The following is a 20,865-nucleotide window of genomic DNA, read 5'->3' as shown; positions in this document are numbered from 1 at the left end:
ACTCCTGATCCCATCGCTCTGAAAGCAATGTATTTTTTGACCATTTTAACCACTTTAAGTTCGCCCAGCGCACACATACTGTGACAGGGCAGCTCCACTGACTTACCTGTACGTCGTTTTATGCAGTAGATAGTGGGAGCGCGCGTATGGGTTCGGCAGACTGTCCGCCAGCCACTTGATATCTCTGCACAGATGACAAGGCGGATCCCCATTCTGACGGGACAACATGGAGATCTGCTGTTCCTTGTGATCAGGAACAGCGGTCTCTGTGTTGTCCCAGTGAGCCCATCCCCCACACAGTTATAACAGTTTGAAATTGTTTAACCCCTTCCCTGCCAGTGTCATTTATACATTGATAAGTGCATTTTTTATACACCAATCACTGTAATAATGTCACTGGTCCCCAAAGAGTGTCACTTTGGGTCAGATTTGTCCGCCGAAATGTCGCAGTCCTGCTAAAAATTGCAGATCACCGCCATTACCAGTAAAAACAAAATAAATAAATAAAGTCCATAAATCTATCCCCTATTTTGTACTGGTTAATGAAGGTCACATTTAAAGAAGGCTCAGATAAAGTGTTTGTCTATATTCTGTGTGGAAGTAGAGTTTTCTCTATTTGAAAGGTATCACTTAAACCAGCCTTCTCAACCTTTTTTAATATGGAGGAAAATAACTTTTCCCCACATCTCAGGGGCACCTACTAATAATATCTAGATCTACATCATTTGGTAGGTTATTGTGGTCAGTACATTGAGATACAAAACTAAATATAAGAAATGTGATGTACATAAAACATTGAATAAAATATTTTCAGCAATAATGGTGAGATTAAATGAACAGTAATAATAATAATGGAAATGGCCAGAAAAGAAATGCAGACATGCATTTGCCGAAATGAAAAAATTATAGTTTTCCCTCACATTTTCAGTAGAGAAATATCCACTTACACTGATCGTAAAGAGAAAAAACAATCCCGATATTGGTGGGGGAATTGGCCATCTTATGTTTGTGGTCAGTGGGAAAAATGCCAACCCTGAAAGCTAAAATGATTATTGGTGTGAGTGGCTATTTATCTGAGAGCCAGAAATTGCTTGTGTTTCAAGAAACCCCTTGCATCCTCATAGATACACAAGCTCTTTATTGCTCTATCAAGGCTCTCTGTCAAATCCATAGGTAGCAGCTGTGAAAACTCTAGGTATACGACTTACCTGAACGTCGTTTCATGCAATAGATACTGGGAGCCCGGGCGCGGGTTCGGCGGACTCTATGTCCGCCAGCCACTTGCAATCGCTGCACAGATGTAAACAAGGCAGATCCCTACTCTGACAGGGGACAACATGGAGTTCTGCTGTTCCTTGTGATCCAGAATACGCCCCTTTTTAACTAATGACACCACCAAGCTTCTAATTTACTCCCTGGTTATCTCTCACCTCGACTACTGCAACTCCCTCCTCATTGGATTACCTTTACATAGACTATCCCCCCTTCAGTCCATAAGGAATGCCGCTGCAAGACTCAAACACCATAACCATTCAGTGTCCTCCACCCCTCTCTGCCAATCCCTCTACTGGCTTCCACTCACCCAACGAATAAAATTCTAAGTACTAACAATAATTTACAAAGCCGTCCACAACTCTGCCACCGGCTACATCACTAACCTAGTCCCAAAATATCAACCAAGCTGCTCTCCTCGGTCCACCCAAGACCTCCTGCTCTCTAGCTCCCTTGTCACCCCCTCCCATGCTCGCCTCCAGGATTTCTCCAGAGCTTCTCCCATCCTTTGGAACTTCCTACCCCAATCTGTCCAACTGTCCCCTAATCTATTCATCTATAGACGATCCCTGAAAACCCTCTTTAAAGAAGCCTATCCTTCTAACTAACGCTGTTTTACTTCCTCCATCAGCTCATCCCCCACAACTATTTCCTTTTTTATCAATTGACCCTTCCTTTTTAGATTGTAAGCTCTAATGAGCAGGTCCCTCTGATTCCTCTTGTACCAAATTGTAATCTAACTGTAATGTCTGTGCTGTGCAAACTGTTGGCGCTATATAAAACATGAATAAAAATAATAATAATAATAATAAATGGACTTTAGCTGTTGTTAGTGTTGCTGTAAGGTGGCTGTGACTTGTGAATGTATCTAAAACTCAAAAACGAAATAACAAAATCTTAGTATGTTGCACCTTATCAATCCTTGGATGTAGTGGTTGAATTTGTTTTACTTTTAGAATATATTTTCCTTTATTTTCACCTGGGGATTCTGCCAGTCACATTGTCCCTGTTCAAGGGGAACCACACTCATTCACTGTACTGTATCTAGAAGCATTGTCACCCTAGAACACGCGGTTGGGACGACAACCCCCCCCCCCCCCCCCCCTACCACATAACCTATGAGGTCTGGACTATCTGTCCTGTAGTCCACAGAGGTGAACTGGGCAAAGCTTGATAACACTACAGAGTGTACAAGGAATATCCAACCCCCTGGATTTCTGGAAGTATCACCATTTTTGTTTTAAAGAGGAGTTCCAACCTGGGGAAAAAGTCAGCAGCTACAGATACTGTAGCTTCTGACTTTTAGTATATATGGTAACTCACCTGTCCAGGGAGCCCACTATGTCGGCACCCCAGTCGATTTTTAGATTGGCTGCCGGATTGGCTGTCGACCATCTCCACTAAGGGAAACCAGTAGTGAAGCCTTTTGGTTTGACAGACGGATCCCTACAGCACATGTGTGAAGCGCGTGGCACTTTGTAATTGGCCTGGCAGCAGAGGAAGGAGAAGGGGGGTCGAACTTCCGAGGGACAGTGTGGTCTCCAGGAAGTGGGGAAAGGGGACTGTCAAAAATGGGTACCCCCCCAAGTTGCCAAATGTGCCACTGGAGGGGAGGAGGAAGCAAATAAGTGGAAGTTCCACTTTTGGGTGAAGCTCTGCTTTAAGACTTATCAAATAGATATAACAAAACCTTTTCGATTGTATATTTAACAGGTCAGAAGGGAGGAAATCGTTCATTGACAGGATTCTTTCACATGAGCTTTGCTCTCTGAAGGGTGCTCCACATTTGGATCGCTCTTCAGAGAGCATTTGACTTGCATGTCTTTCTCACCCCGTTTAACACCTTGAAGCTCACACTTGTGTGCCAAAATTGCATGCATTGCATGCGGTTGCAGGGTGCTCCCATTCGTTTGAAAGCAAAGTAACTGTGAGGCAAAGCATCGTGCCCACAGCGTGTGTACAACCTGGCCACTGTCTCTGCAGCTAAAGAGGGAGTGGTGAGGGGGCTATAAAACCATGGCTCAACCACAGGGTTTTACCACCTCTCCGATGCTAGTGTGGCTGAGCCCTTTGTTTTTTTTTTTTAAGGTAAAATAATATTATTTTGGTGCAATAAATGATACAATAATGATGCAATATACTGTATGTGCTCACTATAAAATATGCTAGAGTTTTCCTTTAAATATCTTTCATTTGATAATGTCCTGAAACTTTATATATTTGTTCACAAATGTTCTGGAAACCCTTGCTACATACGGTAAATCCGTTTGTTTTTTACTGTTTAATAACTGAATCTTTGTTTTATAATTACAAATAAATGTGAAAATCTATCATCTAATTTTTTTTTCCCTAAAATTATTTTAGTTTTTAATACATTGAATTCGAAATAATAACAAAAAAAAACCCTGCACTTTTAAAGTAAAGCATGAATGATTTTAATTTGTACAGTGGTTCGGAATTTACAGTTTTTTTGATGACTCGCTGATAGGCGAGACAAATTTCACCTCCTCGGGGCGAAATAGAGCTGATAAAAATAATTTAAATATTTGCTTTTGGCGATTTTCACCAAAGGGGTGGAATTTAAATACAGCAATGTGACTGAAATATTAACAAGCCCATTTGCATAAAATTGATTTCAATTACCGCACAGAGAACTGGGGCTAAAGATGATGCAAATTACCAATGCAAATGATGGCACTTGCAACACAGATGTGAAGAACGGTAAGGAGCAACTGCCGGAAAACAAAGTGGTGATGAGCATCATTTGTGTTCTATACGGTTACTGGAAGAGAAGCTCACTTCTTTACTCCATTAATTTCTCATTCTAAAGCAACACTTGCAAATATGAAAGTTGGAATAACAGAAGTACCAGCAAAGAAGGAGGTAAAAATATGCCTCTTTAGTGCTGCGGAACACCCCTAAGAACAATTGTTTCTCAAAGTCTCTGCAAAGCCAGAATCTGATGTCAATCTTATGTGCCCATGGTTCACTTTTTCTTTTTCTTTTTTTATGTGGGGGGGGGGAGTTTCAAAACTTTATTGGACCATTATTTTATAATACACTTAATCACATAAAAAGATCGAACGTCAAAAATTCTCCTTTTAACTTCACAAACAAACTCAATAACACAATTTGAGCCTATTTGCCATTCAAACTTATATTTGTGTATAGATCTTTGCCTCCCCGGACCATAAACCATTAGGGCACTTTCAGACTGAGCAGTGCCGGGCGTCGGCGGTAAAGCTCCACTATTTTTAGCGATGCTTTACCGTAGTTTTTGCAGCGCTTTTCGCACCCTAGTAGGGCGCTTTTAAACCACATTAATGGTCGAAAAAAGGGTTGAAAGCGCTGGCAAAGCGCCTCTGCAACTGTTTCATTGATTTCGGTGGGCAAGGTCACTGTAGGAGCGGTGTATACACCACTCCCACAGCGCCTCAAAGATACTGCTTGCAGGACTTTTTTGAGTGTCCTGCCAGCACACTGCTCCAGTGTGAAAGCACTTGGACTTTCACGCTGGAGTGAGAGGAGAGGCGCTTTACAGGCACTATTTTTAGAGATATAGCGCCTATAAAGCGCCTCAGTGTGAAAGGGGTCTTAACAGAGGCGTAACTAGAACCGAGGGCCTCGGTACAAGAAACCATGATGGGAGCCGCCTTCCATCCAAGCCCCGGGCTTCCAATTTTGGAAGGGTGTCCATGGACATCCTCCCAAAACCTTGCTTCCTGCATGCCCCCTGGGACTTGCATCCAGCACAATCACAGCGGCCCTTTACCATGCGATCAGCTGATCCCATGTAAACAGACTTTCCCACGCTGTGTTAGGAAAGGACTGCTGTTAATGGTCAAGAATGTCAGTAAATTGTTTACACTGATAATCAGTGCCCCAGTCATCAGTGGCATCTATCAGCGCTCATACCACCTATGAATGCTGCCTATCAATGCTCATTAATGCCGCCTATTAGTGCTCATCAATTCCGCCTATCAGCACCACCTATCAGTGCTCATTAATACCGCCTAACAGCGTCCATTGGTGTCACCTATCAGTGCTCTTCAATGCTGCCTATCAGTGCCCATCAATATTGCTTGATTTCTGCCTATCAGCGTTCCTTAGTGCCCATCAGTGCCACCTATCACTGCAGCCTATTAGTGCTGCCTATCAGTGCTCATCAATGCGGCCTATCTGTGCCCATTTGTGCATCCTTATCAGTGCCCATCAATGCCTTCTATCAGTGCTCATAAATGCCTCCTATGAGTACCTTCTTTCAGTGCCTTCTTTCAGTGCCTTCTTTCAGTGCCTCCTATCAGTGCCTCCTATCAGTGCTCATTAGTGCCTTCTATCAGTGCCAATTGAGTGCTTTCTATCAGTGCCTTCTATTAGCGCCTTCCCTCGGATCACACAGGAGAGGGAAGGGGGAGAAGGGGGAGCAGATCAGCTGTGTGTCCTCTGTCATCCCATGCGAGAGAGGGTGGACGGGGAGGGAAATAGAACTGTCAATGCTGGCGTCTCTGTGCTGATGTTCCATGAGAGACACACTCTCCGCTCAGAGCCATGTGAATAGCAACCCCACTGGGCACCCCCCCCCCCGACAGCGATGGAATACCAGGGCCCCATTGCAAGTGCGACTGTTGTGACCCTGGTAATTCCACCACTGGGTTTTAAAGTAAATAACAAACCCCAAAAAAGAGGGGGAGGAGAGAGAGAGAAAAAAAAAAAAAAAAAGAAAAATCGACAGGCTTCTTTCACATATCAGGCTACAGCTGTGTTTATTGACCAGAGCAGGAAGACCGTGCATGTCTTTCGCAATAAAAGCCTGTATTTTCACAGTTTTTAAAAGCAGGACTTTAATTCCACTTTAGGAGTGGAGTACGTTTTTGGCAGACCAATGGATATTTTTCTTGAAGGCTTAAAATATGGGGAAATGTGCATATACTGCAGAAATGTACATTGTAATGTAATGCCTCGACATACTCTTTAAAAGATGCTCCAAGAAGCTCCTATGCATGTGTAGCAGTTACCCCCGTAGGGACTGCTGAGAACTGTGGTCCACATGTCACCCTGCCCAGCCCGGAATTCGCCTCTCAAACACTCAGACACACAGAACCATCCATATGCTTTGTTTTTTTGTTTTTATTAAAGGGATTGAACTTAGATGGGGTAAGGGAAATATGGGACGCCCAGTAGAATTTGCTTGAGACCACTATATACAGTCCAGTATATACACTGCATTTCTCCTCTCTAATCTTCAGGTCTTTCTCATCCAGCACATCGCTTCCTCTCTAATCTCCAGGCACAGCTAGCACAAAGTGATTAGGCCTGACACTGGCCCAGCCAGGCCTTTAGCAATTGCCCTTTGTAGGCAGGGACCGCAGACCCCTATCGTGTAGCAAAACAGAAAATCTTTGGTGCTAGCTGTCCTACACACATGGCTACTGAGAGCAATAACCCATCTTCAGGCCCTGCCAGCCCTCCTGGCTGCAGCTGCCTCTCTCCACTGTCCCATTCACCGCAATCCACTGTTCTGGTTCTGCACCCATTTTAGACTACTAGCTCCCAGTCCTCTCAGGCGTGCCTCCCCAGTCCCCCAACTGTGCCTCACTCACCAGCCCTCTTGGCTGCAAACAGTTGTCCTCGCCTTGCTCTTTCATGTGCCTCTTCACGTCTTTTTAAAGTTGGTTCCGACTGCACACGAGCCCAGGCCCAAGGTCACCCCACCCCGGAACTGGGGAACACCCTCAAAGGCCACCCAACAGCCTCCACACTCTTTCACTCCAGCTCTTCTGCCCAACAACTCCTCCCCAGCTGGGCTTACCCTGGGTATTTAAGGAAGCCTGCCCCCTGCCAATCCAAGTTGGGGATTGGTCAGGGCTCCTCAGAACACACCAGGCAACTCCACCTCACCCTCCCTCCTCTTTTTCCAGAACCTTCTAGAAAGCTCTCGAAAGAAGAAAAAGGTCTTAGTGATGCTGCCTGTGAGTTACCATCTGCTACACTAAGCCACTCCCAACCCAGAATGAAAATAAACAGGCCTAGCAACCAGCCAGACCTGCCTAAATTCAACTACTCTCACTAGCACACTACTATAGGGTGCTACATATGGCATGTGATAGCTGATGAAATACTATTGACTGATGCGCAATTGTATCTTATTCTGCTAGGTATAATGCTATGCCATCATTGGTGAATGGATTACATATTATTTCCATTAAGTTTTAGAAGAACAATTTTTCAAAGTAGTTCCGAGATCAACCGCATAGTACTAATACCAGACTTGGAATTTATTTATTTTAGATTGTACTTTATTAATTTTTAAGGCTTTTGATGTTTATTTTGTTTGTCTGTTTCTTTGTACAAGAGATGGATTACAGCATGTCCTATGTGCACCACGATACATTATTGATACATGAACAGCAGCCATGTCCCAGTAGACGGTCCCTGAGCTTTTCTAACAGAATGTCTTATCATGAAAGACACTTGTTTGAGGTGAAGTGTCTGCATGACATTAGAATGCACATCACATTATATAAATATGACATGCACATCAGAGGAAGTTCTGAACTGCTGCCTTTATGGGACTCCCAACAGGCCTTCCACAACCTTCCGGAAATGGCAGGATATCCCACGTGGCCCCTCGGGCCCATTCACATCTTTGAACTTTCCTGTGCATTTTTCTTCTTCAGCACATTTGAGCTGCCCTTTGTCAGGAATAGATCCATTCAGCCGGAGGTCTGCCTGCTGTGTGGCATTTGGGCATGTTTCCAAACTGCGGCTTGCAACAGTTTAGGTAAGCTTTGTACAGCATGCATTGATAGGTGGCCTAAAAGGCACATCATATTTTTTCACTACAATAAATTGTTATATTTGCTACAGACATTTTAACACAGATTTAAAGAAGCTCTATCAATTAAAAAAAATAAACAAAGCAGTACCTCTTCCGTCACTTGTGCCACCAGATTTTACTGTATTGAAGAGATACCTGTTCCTGAAAAGTCTTAAGATTCCAACACTTCTAGGCATGATGATCTGGTTTCACTATGGATTTTTTGATTCCTCTCACCACCTCGGTTTTATTACGGGACAGAGCGGTGGAACAGAGGCTGGGGAAGTGCTCAGTAGAGGACAGTTTGGAAGTACATCAGGTACAGAAAATCAGCAGAGCCAGCAGGGGGATAGAAGAGAAGCATTACTTAACTATCCCCCGTGGTTTTTCTTTCTTTTTTTTTTTCACCCTCCTACTTGTAGTACTTCAAAACACATACACCTACACAGCAAAATCTGCCTTTCCTGCTGTGATCTGCTGTTCACTTGACATACATTGGGTCCTGCGTCTTCATCTTAGTCTTCTTCAGTTTTCTGCAGTCCATATTCCCATCGCACACATTCCTGGAATAAGCTCTTTAGGCTGCTGGGTGCTGTAGCGATCACCAGCTGGATACTGGTGATCCCTGGTGAAATACTACATACGATAAGTGGATATTTGCCAGCACACCAAGGATCATCAATTCCATCCAAACTTTTTTTTTATTCGAGAAAGATCACATCACAAAGTAGTGTAGTGCAACGTTTCGGAGTCACGCAGGACCCCTTCGTCAGGAATTTCCAAAACGTTTCACTACTCTTCAGTTTTCTGCCTCATTGGGTACATTCAAGGAGCTAATGATGACACGCTGAGCCCACCCTCCTGGGAGATGTGATGTGGTAAAGGATGGAGGAATGCTCCCTGCTCTGCTATTGTATTCTGACATTGGGTTCTACTACACTGTCTGAATACACTGATCAGCGCTGCAGCCGCTGATTAAATTAAACATTTTTATTCTGAGAGCGGAGTCTCTTCTGCTGTCAGAATACACTGATAAACCCTGCAGCGGATTGGCTGCAGCTGCTGATCAAATTAAAATGTTCCAACAGTCCTGTTTCACAGAACTGGAGCGGCAATACCCATAGATTAATTTAAATTTGGCGGGTCTCCCAGGAGGCTTCAGGACCAGGGACATATTAAATACAAATACAAGAATAATAAAAAAAATAAACACAGAAAAAAATCTGCTTGTGGAGGAAGGAGTTGTTTAAAAGTAACTAACGCCCTTTTGGGAGTTAAGTTCCGCTTTAACTGTGTTTTTACAGGCTTTGTGTTTGTTTTGAGAAGTGAAAGAATGGATTTAATGTATTATGAAATGAAAATTGAAATTTAAGTGGCACACCACTGAGTTTCAGATTATTTTATTAAAAGTCAGGGATACAAGCTAAAAAAGTAGACAACACATTTTGGGAATCCAAGCAGGGCACTGAAGGAACCCTTCATTAATGGAAAAAATACAAACATAGGTCCAGTTCCCTTCTGGTTTGTTAACATTGTTGCCAGTCAACCCCTGATAAAGGGGCACTTGTACTCCCAAAATGCATTGTATACTTTTTGGGATATTATCCCTGGCTTTTAATGGAATAAAGTTGTATCTGGACCTCTTAGCAGTGTTGTGGCACTTGTGTGTTAGGTGTAGAAGCCATCTGACCAGGAACCAGATCATTCACACCAACACCAATACCCTAAGTCAGTCAAACTAAAGACCACTAAAGCCGCGTACACACGGGCGGACTGTCTGGCCAACCAAGTCCGTCAGACAATCCGACGGACAGTCCGTCCTACTTTTGAATGAACGGACTTGACCACACACGATGAACAGACAGTCCGCTGAAAGCTTGCGCGATGACGTGTACAGCACGTACAACGGGACTAGAAATACGACGTCCAATACACTGCAATGCAACCTTCGGCCGTGTAAATCCTTTCTGAGCATGCGCCATACTTAGTCCGTCCAACTTGCCTACTCACGAGCGGACTGTCCGCTGAAACCAAAGTTGGACGGACTGTATTACGGAAATTCCGAAAGACTTAGTCCGCCAGACTGTCCGCTGAAAAAGTCAGCTGAAGCCCACACACGAGCGGACTGTCCGCTGAAATGTGGACTAAGTTGGACAGACAGTCCGCCCGTGTGTACGCGGCCTAAGTGTAAGTCCACTGAAAGGGTCCTTATACTTCATTGTTTTTATAATATTTTTTGTTATAGTATACTATTTCTTTTACTTTAAGTTTTAGGATTTTGGTAGGAAACCTTTTGTCTAATGGTTGACTTCAAGGTTTAGGGGCTAGGCTGAGGTTTAATTTAAGATCAGAAGTTATGTAAAGGTTAGGTTTAGTTTAGGCATTATTTTAGTTTTATGGGGTAGGGTTATAGGTTTAGATTGGAGTTCAGGATTAGATTGATGTTGTGGAATGAGAAGAGGTTTAGGGCTAGGAGTTGGATTCCGGCTTGGTGAAATGTAATATTCTAGAAAACTACTTGAGAACAGTGTTTATGTGCAATTTTGCAATTTTGTGTTCAGTTTGTACACCCCAGATACAACAATGTTTATTTTTTTATTAAGTAGTGTTAAATAATGAGTGCACTTTCATTATAAAAAATAAAAGGAAATGTTGTGGTTCTCTTCAACCTTGCTTTATGCTTGGGCAGAAGCTTGCAGTTTTCAAAATCACTCATTTGTAGTCCATATCTGTATGGGAAATGGAAGGCGTTGATCAATGAAACAATGAGGAATCCAAAGGGATGGAAAGGCAGATGGCTAGCAGTTTGTTTTTTCAAGAGTGGTATCCTTAACATCCCTGTGGCAGATTGAGGACTGTAAGCATGCGCCTCTAGATAGTTTCCATGGATGCTTTCTTTCTGGTATTTGAGGGCATCTACAGACAGCATTTCACAACATCAACCAGGACATTTACCCTGGAACAATGTTGAAGAGCTTCATAGAATGCTCGTAAGACAACAAGAAAAATCAAAGAAGATGTAAAGCAATATCTTTAAATGTTTGATTATCCTGGATTTGGTAACGGATCCATAGTGTATTGAAATACATCCTATTTTAAAAAAGAAATCTCACATTTTTTTGGGGCTCGTTGATATAGAAATATGGACTCCAGTTCCCATAACCTCCTTTCAATAATGAGGACCCTGTCTTGCTGTTGTCTAAGTTATTTGGCAAATTGGGGTCTGACCAATGAAGCACAGTAGGGCCCACGTAATCCATTAAATGTTTTAATCTGTATTTGCAGCTTCCCCCCCACCCCAAAAAACAAAAACAAAAAAAGGAGCTGAAGGAGAGCGTTCCATTTGAGTTATTCTGGAGAGATCCTCAAAGTTGACCCTCAGCTACAGTATAGCGAACAATTTATCTTGCATCCCCCCCACAAGGGTTATTTGCTAGTTCAGTCTAGGCCAGTGATTGCTAACCTTGGCACCCCAGATGGTTTGGAACTACATTTCTCATAATGCTAATGCATGCTGCAGTGTAGTTTAGCATCATGGGAAATGTAGTTCCAAAACATCTGGGGTGCCAAGGTTCATCATTACTGGTCTAGGAGGTGATCAGGTGAAGTATTTACCTTATTCCTTACTCTGCCAAAAGCTGGCGCTCTTCTCTGCTATTTGATGCTCCCAAACGGAGCACCTTTGGGGGACTGGTCATACAGCTGGGAAAAAATCTGTGGGAGAAAGGAATAAGGTAAGTGTTTCACACTATTCCAATACCCTTAGACTGGTGTTTCTCAACCTTTTTTCAGTCAAGGCACCCACTTAAAATTATGGACAGTCTCAAGACACCCCATTCTAAAATGTAATAAACTATCCAAATAGCTTTAGCTAAAGCAACAGCATCCACACAGGAAACACCCAATGTTAGAAGTGATTTATTCTTAAAAAGCAAATAAACTTTTACACACTGGTACTGCTAGTATTCCAAAGTTTCTCTTCAATTTCTCTCCATCAGTCCGCTAATGTCACCCCAGAGCTAAGGGAGAGGGGCAGAGGAGGGTCAAACATCCTCCTTATCAGCTGATGTCATTGGTTGTTAGGATGTCGGTGTCTAGAAAGTCGCAATGGGGCATAATGATAACCTGTGGCTTTGTGTAGCTAAAAGGCAGACTTGATCAACCTGCTTTTTTATCATTTTTTTAGGCATTTTGCCAAGGCACCCTGGTTAAAAAAAAGGCTGCCTAATGCCGGCAATACACGGTTCGAATTTTGAAAGAATTTTCTTTCGAAAATCACATCTAAGAATTTTTGTATGAATTTTGCACAATTAGTGGGCTGCAGCAACAGCCAATTTTCGTGCGGAAATCAAATTTGAGGAATCGGACAAGTTGGAAATTTTTTGAAAAACGAACGATTTTCTAATCAATGATGGTAGAATCATGCAAGAAATGTAATAGGAAAAGAAAATTTACGGGGGAAAAAAAAAAGATTCCCGGCCAAGAAAATTATTTTCTGTAGCAACATGAGGTGACGATTTAAGACTACAAATTGTCATGCTGAAAGTGAAAACAGAATTGTATTAAAAAAAAAAAGCTGTTCAGGATAACCTGTGTGGTATATGTGTGAAAAGTGGGTGTGGCTACGCAGCACTGAATATTGGGAGTGAAGCACTGTTAAACTAAAGCCACATAGAAACGCCCATATATTGGGCTTCAGCTTGGGCTGGAGCTACATCCAGCATAAACAGAAGTAATGCGGTTTTATTGCACAACCACAGAACAGATCAGAATAGGACCAAGGCCTTTATGCACTTAGTCCCCTGGGCATTACATTTTTTATTTTAGGTTTTTCAATGCAGACTTCATATAGACTTATAGATAGGGGCTGGAAAAATGTGTGGTTGAGCTCCTTAGATCCTCGGAGGATCACTGCTGCTTTAAGTAACTAAAAAAAATAAAAAATAAATGTAAAGCCCTCCACACCCCAATGTTCACGCACATACGTAAACTCACACATCGGGTGTGAGTGTGGCTATGTACAGAAATCGCTACACTACACATGTTACATATTGCCATATTTTGCCCGAGTGAATATAGTAATTCTAGGAACATCATTCTCAGCTCTAAACTGATGACCTGTAACCATCCTTAGGCCTAAAATGTACATTTTTAAGATGTGAAAAAAATGGTTTTGGCAGCAAAAGGCTAAATGCCTGTTAAGCCCCTCTTCACATTCCTGTCCTCGGCCCAGCTTTAAATCACCCCCTACTTCAAATTACAGTTTCACAACCCACTTTTTATCACCTCCATTCACATTCTTGTGCTCATCCCCTTTATAGCACCCCCCTTCACATTGCAGTCCCCAGTCCCCCTTCACATTCCTGTCCTTACCCCCAGTATAGTACCCCCCTTTACATTTCTGTCCTCACTCTCTTTATAGCACTCCTTCCTACTCATTGCATTCCCCAGCCCCCCTTCACATTCCTGTCCTCACTCCCTTTATACCACCCCCCTTCTCACTACAGTCCCCAGCCCTTTCACATTCCTGCCCTCAGCCCCTTTATACCACCCCCCTTCTCACTACAGTCCCCAGCCCTTTCACATTCCTGTCCTCAGCCCCTTTATACTGCCCCCCTTCACATGTCTGTCCTCACACCTTTATAGCACCCCCCTTTGCATTCCTGTCCTCAACCCCTTTATAGCACCACTCCTTCACATTGATGTCCTCACCCCCCTTATAGAATCCTCCCTTCACATTACATTCCCCAGCCCCCCTTCACATTCCTGTCCTCACCCCCTTTATAGAACCCCCCCCCCCTTCACACTGAAGTCACCCTTCGCATTCCTGTCCTCACCCCCTTTATAGAACTCTTACCCCCTTCACATTCTCTAGGGCAGTGGTAGGCAACCTTGGTCATCCCAGTTATTTTGAAACTGCAAGTCCCATGGGACATTGCAAGACACTGACAATCGCAGGCATGACTCCTAGAGGCAGAGGTATGATGGGATTTGTAGTTTCACCACAGCTGGAGGGCCGAGGTTGCCTGCTTCTGCTTTAATGTTTGGGGGTTGTGAGTAATTTTCTAGCAAAAAAAAATGATTGTTACATGTGAACGAAAAAAAAAAAAAGAAAAAGCCTGGTCCTTAAGTGGATGGAGTGCAGTGGTCAGAAGTATGTAACATATTGCCTCTTACATTACTGGACTGGGAGTAAATCTCCTTCCATAAAAGTGAATAGGTGGTCAGTGGATCAAACTGTCTGCTATAGAGGTGCCTAGGTGAATAGCTTATCTTGTTGGTTGACTCTTTATTTCTAGAGCAGGACATATCCTGAACCTGTAGGAATGAGGGATTCTATTAAATTATTGGGACAGCTCCATGAGATCTGGGAAATGCTCCCTCCTCCCAGCAGTGACTCGGCTTCCTCGGCCTCACCTGCTTCCCCCTTCTAGTAGTGGCTCAGCAGCTCCGCTCCCCTCTCCCAGCAGTGATTTAGCAGATTGCCACCCCCTCCATCCAAGTGTTACTTGAGGAGGGGTTACTTAAGCGCTTCTTTCCTGAAATTTTGAGGATTAATGGTCCCACGGTTTGCTTCTGTAGAGGCTAGTAGCTTGATTTAATGCATATTTACGATATTTTAAGAATATTAAAACTGTACAGGCGGTCCCCTAGTTACAAACATCCGACTTAGAAATGACTCCTACTTACAAACAGAGGGAGACAACAGGAAGTGAGAGGAAATCTACCCCTAGGAAGGGAAATTCACTCCTGTGGGCATTATAATAGGAAAAAAGTACTTCCACTGATGCTTTATCACCAAGGCTTGTTTCCACAACAACCCAAAATTTTCCAAATCCAATTGCCATTGGGACTTAAAGTGGGGTGAAATCTTCTGAACAGGGGCAGAGACAGCAAAACACAAAATTACAAGGGTGGTAACCCTTCCCTATGCTATCCAAAAAGCTTGGCTGGCGCTACACTTAAAAAATGTACCTGTTCCGACTTACAAACAGATTCAACTTAAGAACCAACCTACAGAACCTATCTTGTTTGTAACCCTGGGACTGTCTGTAATGCCCATAGTCTGGTTACAGGTTCAAATCTTACCTCTGTTTTGTTTTCACATAAATATTATTTGATATTGAGGATGAATTGTCCCACTGTGCCTGCATCTACAAAGGCTGGTGACTCGATTTAAAACATATTTACAGCATTTTAAGGACATCTAATACTATAATGCTCATAGTCTGGTGGGTACAGGTTCACATTATACCTGCATTTCGTGTTCACAAAAAATATTTTCATGTATAACTGAGTATTAATAATTGTTTCACAATGCCTGCATCTGCAGAGGCTGGTGACTTGATTTTAAAGTTTATTTACTGCATCTTAAGAATATGTTAATACTGGTTAGAGGTCACTTCAGACATCCTTTTTTTTTTTTCCATAAATATTTTCATTTGATACTGTATTTAGGATGAATTGTTCTACAGTGCCTGCATCTACAGAGGCTAGTATTTGATTTAAAGCTTATTTACTGCATTTAAAGAATATGTTAATACTGTAATTTCCATGGTCTGGTTAGAGGTCACTTTAAACATACATTTTTTTTTTTTTGGTTTTTTTTTTTTTTTTTCGTAAATATTTTCATTTTACATTCAGGGTAAATTATTCCACAGTGCCTGCATCTACAAAGATTAGTATTTGATTTAAAAAGTATTTACTGCATTTTAAGAATGTTTATACTGTAATGCTAGTCTGGTAACAGGTTCACTTTAAACCACCATTTTTTTTTCACAAATATTTTCATTTGATATTTTAAATCAACCCTTACATTTTTTTTTTTTTTTTTTTTTATGTAGCTTACAGAAACCCAGTGCCAAAATTCTTTAAGTTTGTAAGAATTGATCATTGTAAGTCAGCTTTCATAACCTCCAGTACTTCTTAGTTTTAATACTCCATCTCAGCACCGCTGCTGAAAAATTCCATCCCTGCACCCAGAATATTTTGTATGCTGTTGTCATGGTGCCGAAATGATATGTGTGGCAGCATCTGCCAAAAAAGAAATATATCGGGAGGGGGGGGACATAAAAAAAAATAACCCTTCTCTTCCATATTTACAGCCAGCCTCCATCCTGCTCTTTTATATACAGTGAAATTCTCAAATTCCTCTTTCTTATGAAAGTGAGACAGCTGTTTGCGGTGATATATTCCTCAGCCTACCTCACTGTCATTTTGTAATACACGTTTTATCTATGTAAAATATGCTAGCATAAATTGGTAGAAATTAATTACCAAACCGCGTGCGTCTCCTTAGGGATTTTGCTCGGGATCACAACGGTATTATAAAATCCTTGTTTATCGGCACAAAAAAAAAGCAGATCTGTGTTTTTTTTTTTATTATTATTTTTTTTTTTTGTTTATACAGAACAAAGGTGCTGATGTTTAATAAATGTAAAAAAAAAATATGAAAGAGGAAAAAAAAAAGACCTCTCTAAGGTGTTAGTTGCAGCATTATTTGTGTTTTGGGAAGGAATTCTAATTATAAAGCCGAAGCGTTGAAGAATCGTCCTAATTTTCCCACCAGCTTTTTTTTTTTTTTTTTTCCAGCGCATCAGCTGCCTTCAGAGACTAAAGTATTCTCATTAGATAGAAGGCAGCAAGATATCCTACTTCATATTTCTTCTCTTTCTCTAGCGCTCTCTTGCTGGCTCTCCCTTTTTCTATTCTGCCTTGGGAGTGAATGTGAAGATCATTTGGCGGAATGATTGGCAGGTCAGAAGATTCGATCCGATGAGCTCTTCTTAGCGCGGGTCAAAGAGGCTAGTTAGCAAGAGCTGTCGAAAAATGCCAGCAGCATTCGAAATGGGGAAATGTCATGACTTCCAGGCGGGGGGTGCCACCTGGAACCGAAAAGCCCCCAGCTCATTAGCAAGTTGCAGGATGCAGACGTAACTAGAGGGAGCAGGAGAGGAAAGATAATACCCAATAGGGAAAAATGATTGTGAAGTGGAATTGATTTCATGTATAATTTGTTTATCACTGGAGGGAACAATGCTGTCCTCCTGACATGTGCGGAGGAGCCCGGACTGTGAATGAAGCAATTTAGCATAATCTCTAGGTTGGGCCGGCGTTCAGCAAAAACCCCCGGACTCTGGTTCGCCTTAATGTTGAAGATGATCTCAATGTGTTGTGTTAATTAGTGCTGACATATAGACAAATGCTGCATGGAGGAGGCTGAAATGCAGAAGGCCTTTAGCTAAACAGAAGGTTTATTTTGTGCTGGTAAAGAGGAAGATGATTGGGGTGGGGGGCTGAGGGTGGGGGGGATAGGCATTGTAGGATAGAGGCTTGGTGTGAAGATAATCAGTTCTGTTTAATTACGGAGGGCAGGGAACCACCGTGATGGTCTGTAAGCCGTAGCAGCCAATCGGAAATAATCTCTGAAAGGGACATTGTTCTTCAATAAGGAGACCATGTAAAATGTAATAAATACATACCGCACAGGTCATTATATTTTGCCCATATAAATGAAATATAACTTAAAATATTTACTGATGCTTAATATTTTATTGCTAAATTATCATCATCATCATGTTCATCATCTTATGCCCTGTACACACGGTTGGACATTCCGACGACAAAATCTGTTGGATTTCTTCTCACGCATTTTGGCCCAAGCTTGTCTTGCATACACACGGTCGCACAAAGTTGTCGGAAAATTCGATTTTTTTCAGAACAAGGTGATGTAAACCACGTACGACAGGACTATAAAGAGGCCAGTAGCCAATAGCGTTCGTCTCGTATTTTATTCTGAGCACGCGTGGCACTTTGTGCGTCGGAATTGTTTACACACGATCGGAATTTAAACAATTGGATTTTGCTGTCGGAAAATTTTTGAACAAGATCTCAAACTTTGTGTGTCGGAAATTCAGACGGAAAAAGTCAGATGGAGCCCACACACGTTCGGAATTTCCGATAACACAGTCCGATTGCACATTTTCTGTCGGAAAGTCCAACCGTGTGTACAGGGCATTACTTTGGGAATGCTTTTGTTTACAAGACTACCATGCCGTTCATGTAAAAATACATATGTGCATACAGAGGGGCTGAAAGATTTGTTTGTTTTTATGTACAATACTAAAAAAGAAAAAAAAAATTGTTAAAAATACTCTATATAACCAATAGATTTAATAGGTATAGTTCATAATTACAATCTCATACCTCCCAACATTTTGAAATTGGAACGAGGGACGCCTATTAGAAAAAAATTATGTGGGCATAGGACACACCCCCTACTATGCCCCCTTTAAAGGAGAAATGTAAAATAGGTGATAAAAATGGTAAAATAAAAAAAATAGGTAAACCCACAAGTGTTTTTTTTTTATTTTTTTTTTACCACTACTCTTCCTTTATATTGGCGCTAAAGAGTGCATTTTATGTCCAATTATATAAATCAGAAACATGAGGATGAAAGAGGGGACAGAGGAACTTTTATTCCAAATCAGGGACAGTCCCTCAAAATCAGGGACAGTTGGAAGCTGTTTTCTTCAGTTGGCTGCCTGGTTGGGTACAGGCAGGCAATTACTGATGATGCGCTGAGCCCACCTTCTTGGGGGATGTGATATAAGGCTGCCCACAGATGCATTGTTTTTCTTTCAATCAGCCAGTGGGCTGATCGAAAAAAATGAACTGATTTCCCCCATGCACACAAGGGGACAGAGAGACTTTGTTCCAAATCAGAGATAGTTGGGAGCTATGCTATCTTCAGCCAGAAGCTACAGCATCAGCGTTTTCCACCAATATTTAATGTTAGGCCGGCCTTACGTGGATCCAAATTCAGTTGGTTCTGTGGAGACCAGCCAAATTTCGATCTATCCAAGAGTAGGGTGGTTGTACAAAAGTCAATCTGCCCTTCAGAACTCAGTCCTGCTGTGTAGGTGATAAAAAGAAATCTAATATAAAAGCTGTGTTTTTTAATCTTTGTCTAGAGTTCAGCTCTGTTAAAGAATATGTAAACCCAACATTTCATATTCCTGATATGTGTCTGCTGTACCATGTACTTGTATGAGAAAGTTTTCTGTTTTTTATATTGCTTCTTTTGTGTGAACTCCCTGGTGTTCCTGCCAGTCCCTCTGCTTTGCTTTGAAAAACTGACAACACTGTGCATGAGAGCACAACATGGTTAGTTTTCTGGAACTCAGCCTGCTCTCCTCCACTGATCAGATTTCTGCTGACATCCCCTGTGCTGCTGTCTCTACTCCCTGAACTCCTTATGCAGCTGAGAACAGAGGGTATGTGATCACTTATAAAAGGAGAAAAAAAAGTATTTTTAATGTTTTGTTTTATACAGTATGTATACATACATGTTTTGCCTTTCATTATTATTTTAAACTGAATTCATTGTTTTACAAGGGGAGGGTTTGCATATACTTTAACGTGAGTTTTTGTTTGGTACAAGTTGACCTAGTGCATATATATATAAAAATGCAGACTATTTGTATATTTTTAATATTAAAAATGACCAATTTATTAGAATAAAAAACACAAAAATTGCCACAACTTAATTAAATGGTCTCAGTTGTGTTTTGTGTGTATGTGTATGCAAACTAAAATTATTCCTGATGTGTTGTATTTAAACAATAGAGTAATTCATAAAACGTTTCACTACTTTAGCTCTGTGAATTTTTATTTTTAATTTTTTTGCACACGTGTTAAAACACACATTTTAGGCCTCAAGATTACTTCAAACCCACAAAATAGTATATATTTTCTGAAAGCAGGGACCCTGGAGGTGAAAATGTTTGTAGCGGCACAACTATTTATCAAACCCTCATTTTCAGTAAAAAATACAATGAAATTAATTTTAGTGCACACGATACAATATGTTACTCAATTGTCTGGTATGATATAAAAAGATGAGGTCAAATCGTAGATACCAAACATGTCAAGCCTGAATATTGCATGCACCTGTGAAGTGGCAGAAAACTACGGTATAGTTCATAGGAGCTTTACAGCATCCGTTTAGAGTTAAAACGGAGTTCCACCCAAAAGTAGTCCCTCCCCCTTAGGGGCCACATTTGGTATCTGTTTTTGAGAGGTATCCTTCCCCACCTCCGTCAGACGTTCAGCCCCCTTCTCCTCCCCTCGCCGCCGGGCCATTTAGAAAGCGCATGTCTTCACTGCCGGGTTCCCTTACTGGCGATGGCGGCAGCAGCACCCGACAGCCGATGGAAACATCGGCTGGGGTGCCGTCATCGCTGGATTCCAGGACAGGAAAGTGTCCTATTATTAAAGGTCAGCAGCTACAGTATGTCTAGTTATACAGTATGTCTTCTTAATTTTTGCAGGAGAGGGCAGATTGCTGCTTTAAAGGCCCATACACATGATCGGACTTTCCGACAGGAAATGTGTGATGACAGGCTGTTGGCAGGAAAATCCGACTGTGTGTATGCTCCATCGGACAATTGTTGCCGGACTTTCCGCCAACAAATGTTGGCTAGCATTTTTTCAAGTTTGCGACGCGGCAAATTATGAAATCTGGAAATGCAGCGCACAATTCTCTTCTTCTTTATTGGGATAATAATGAAGCTGCTTTGCTGGCGACACTAATGGAGTTATTGCAAACAAATTTTCAAAGACTTTTTTTTTTTTCTAGTGATATCAAGAATAATATTATGGGTTTTTTTTGTGCAAGTTACCACAACACCATTATCCCGTAGTTTTTAAGATCAAAGATACAACTATGTTGGTGTCCCTTGTCAATTTTACATTGGGAGTAGGCAGTTACATTT

General features: G+C 41.8%; 1 protein-coding gene across 5 annotated transcripts in view; it reads left to right on the top strand.

The window, feature by feature from the left end:
• Window positions 1-20,865, top strand: part of CDK14 (cyclin dependent kinase 14) — a 656,595-nt gene that overhangs the window by 514,223 nt on the left and 121,507 nt on the right. The window lies entirely within an intron of this gene.

This window comes from Lithobates pipiens, unplaced genomic scaffold, assembly GCF_037356315.1.
Source record: "Lithobates pipiens isolate NorthernLeopardFrog02 unplaced genomic scaffold, aLitPip1_a1.2 Scaffold_19, whole genome shotgun sequence".
Lineage (NCBI taxonomy): Eukaryota > Metazoa > Chordata > Amphibia > Anura > Ranidae > Lithobates > Lithobates pipiens.
The sequence above is the reverse complement of the archived record's forward strand: the minus strand, read 5'-3'. Positions and strand labels throughout refer to the sequence as shown.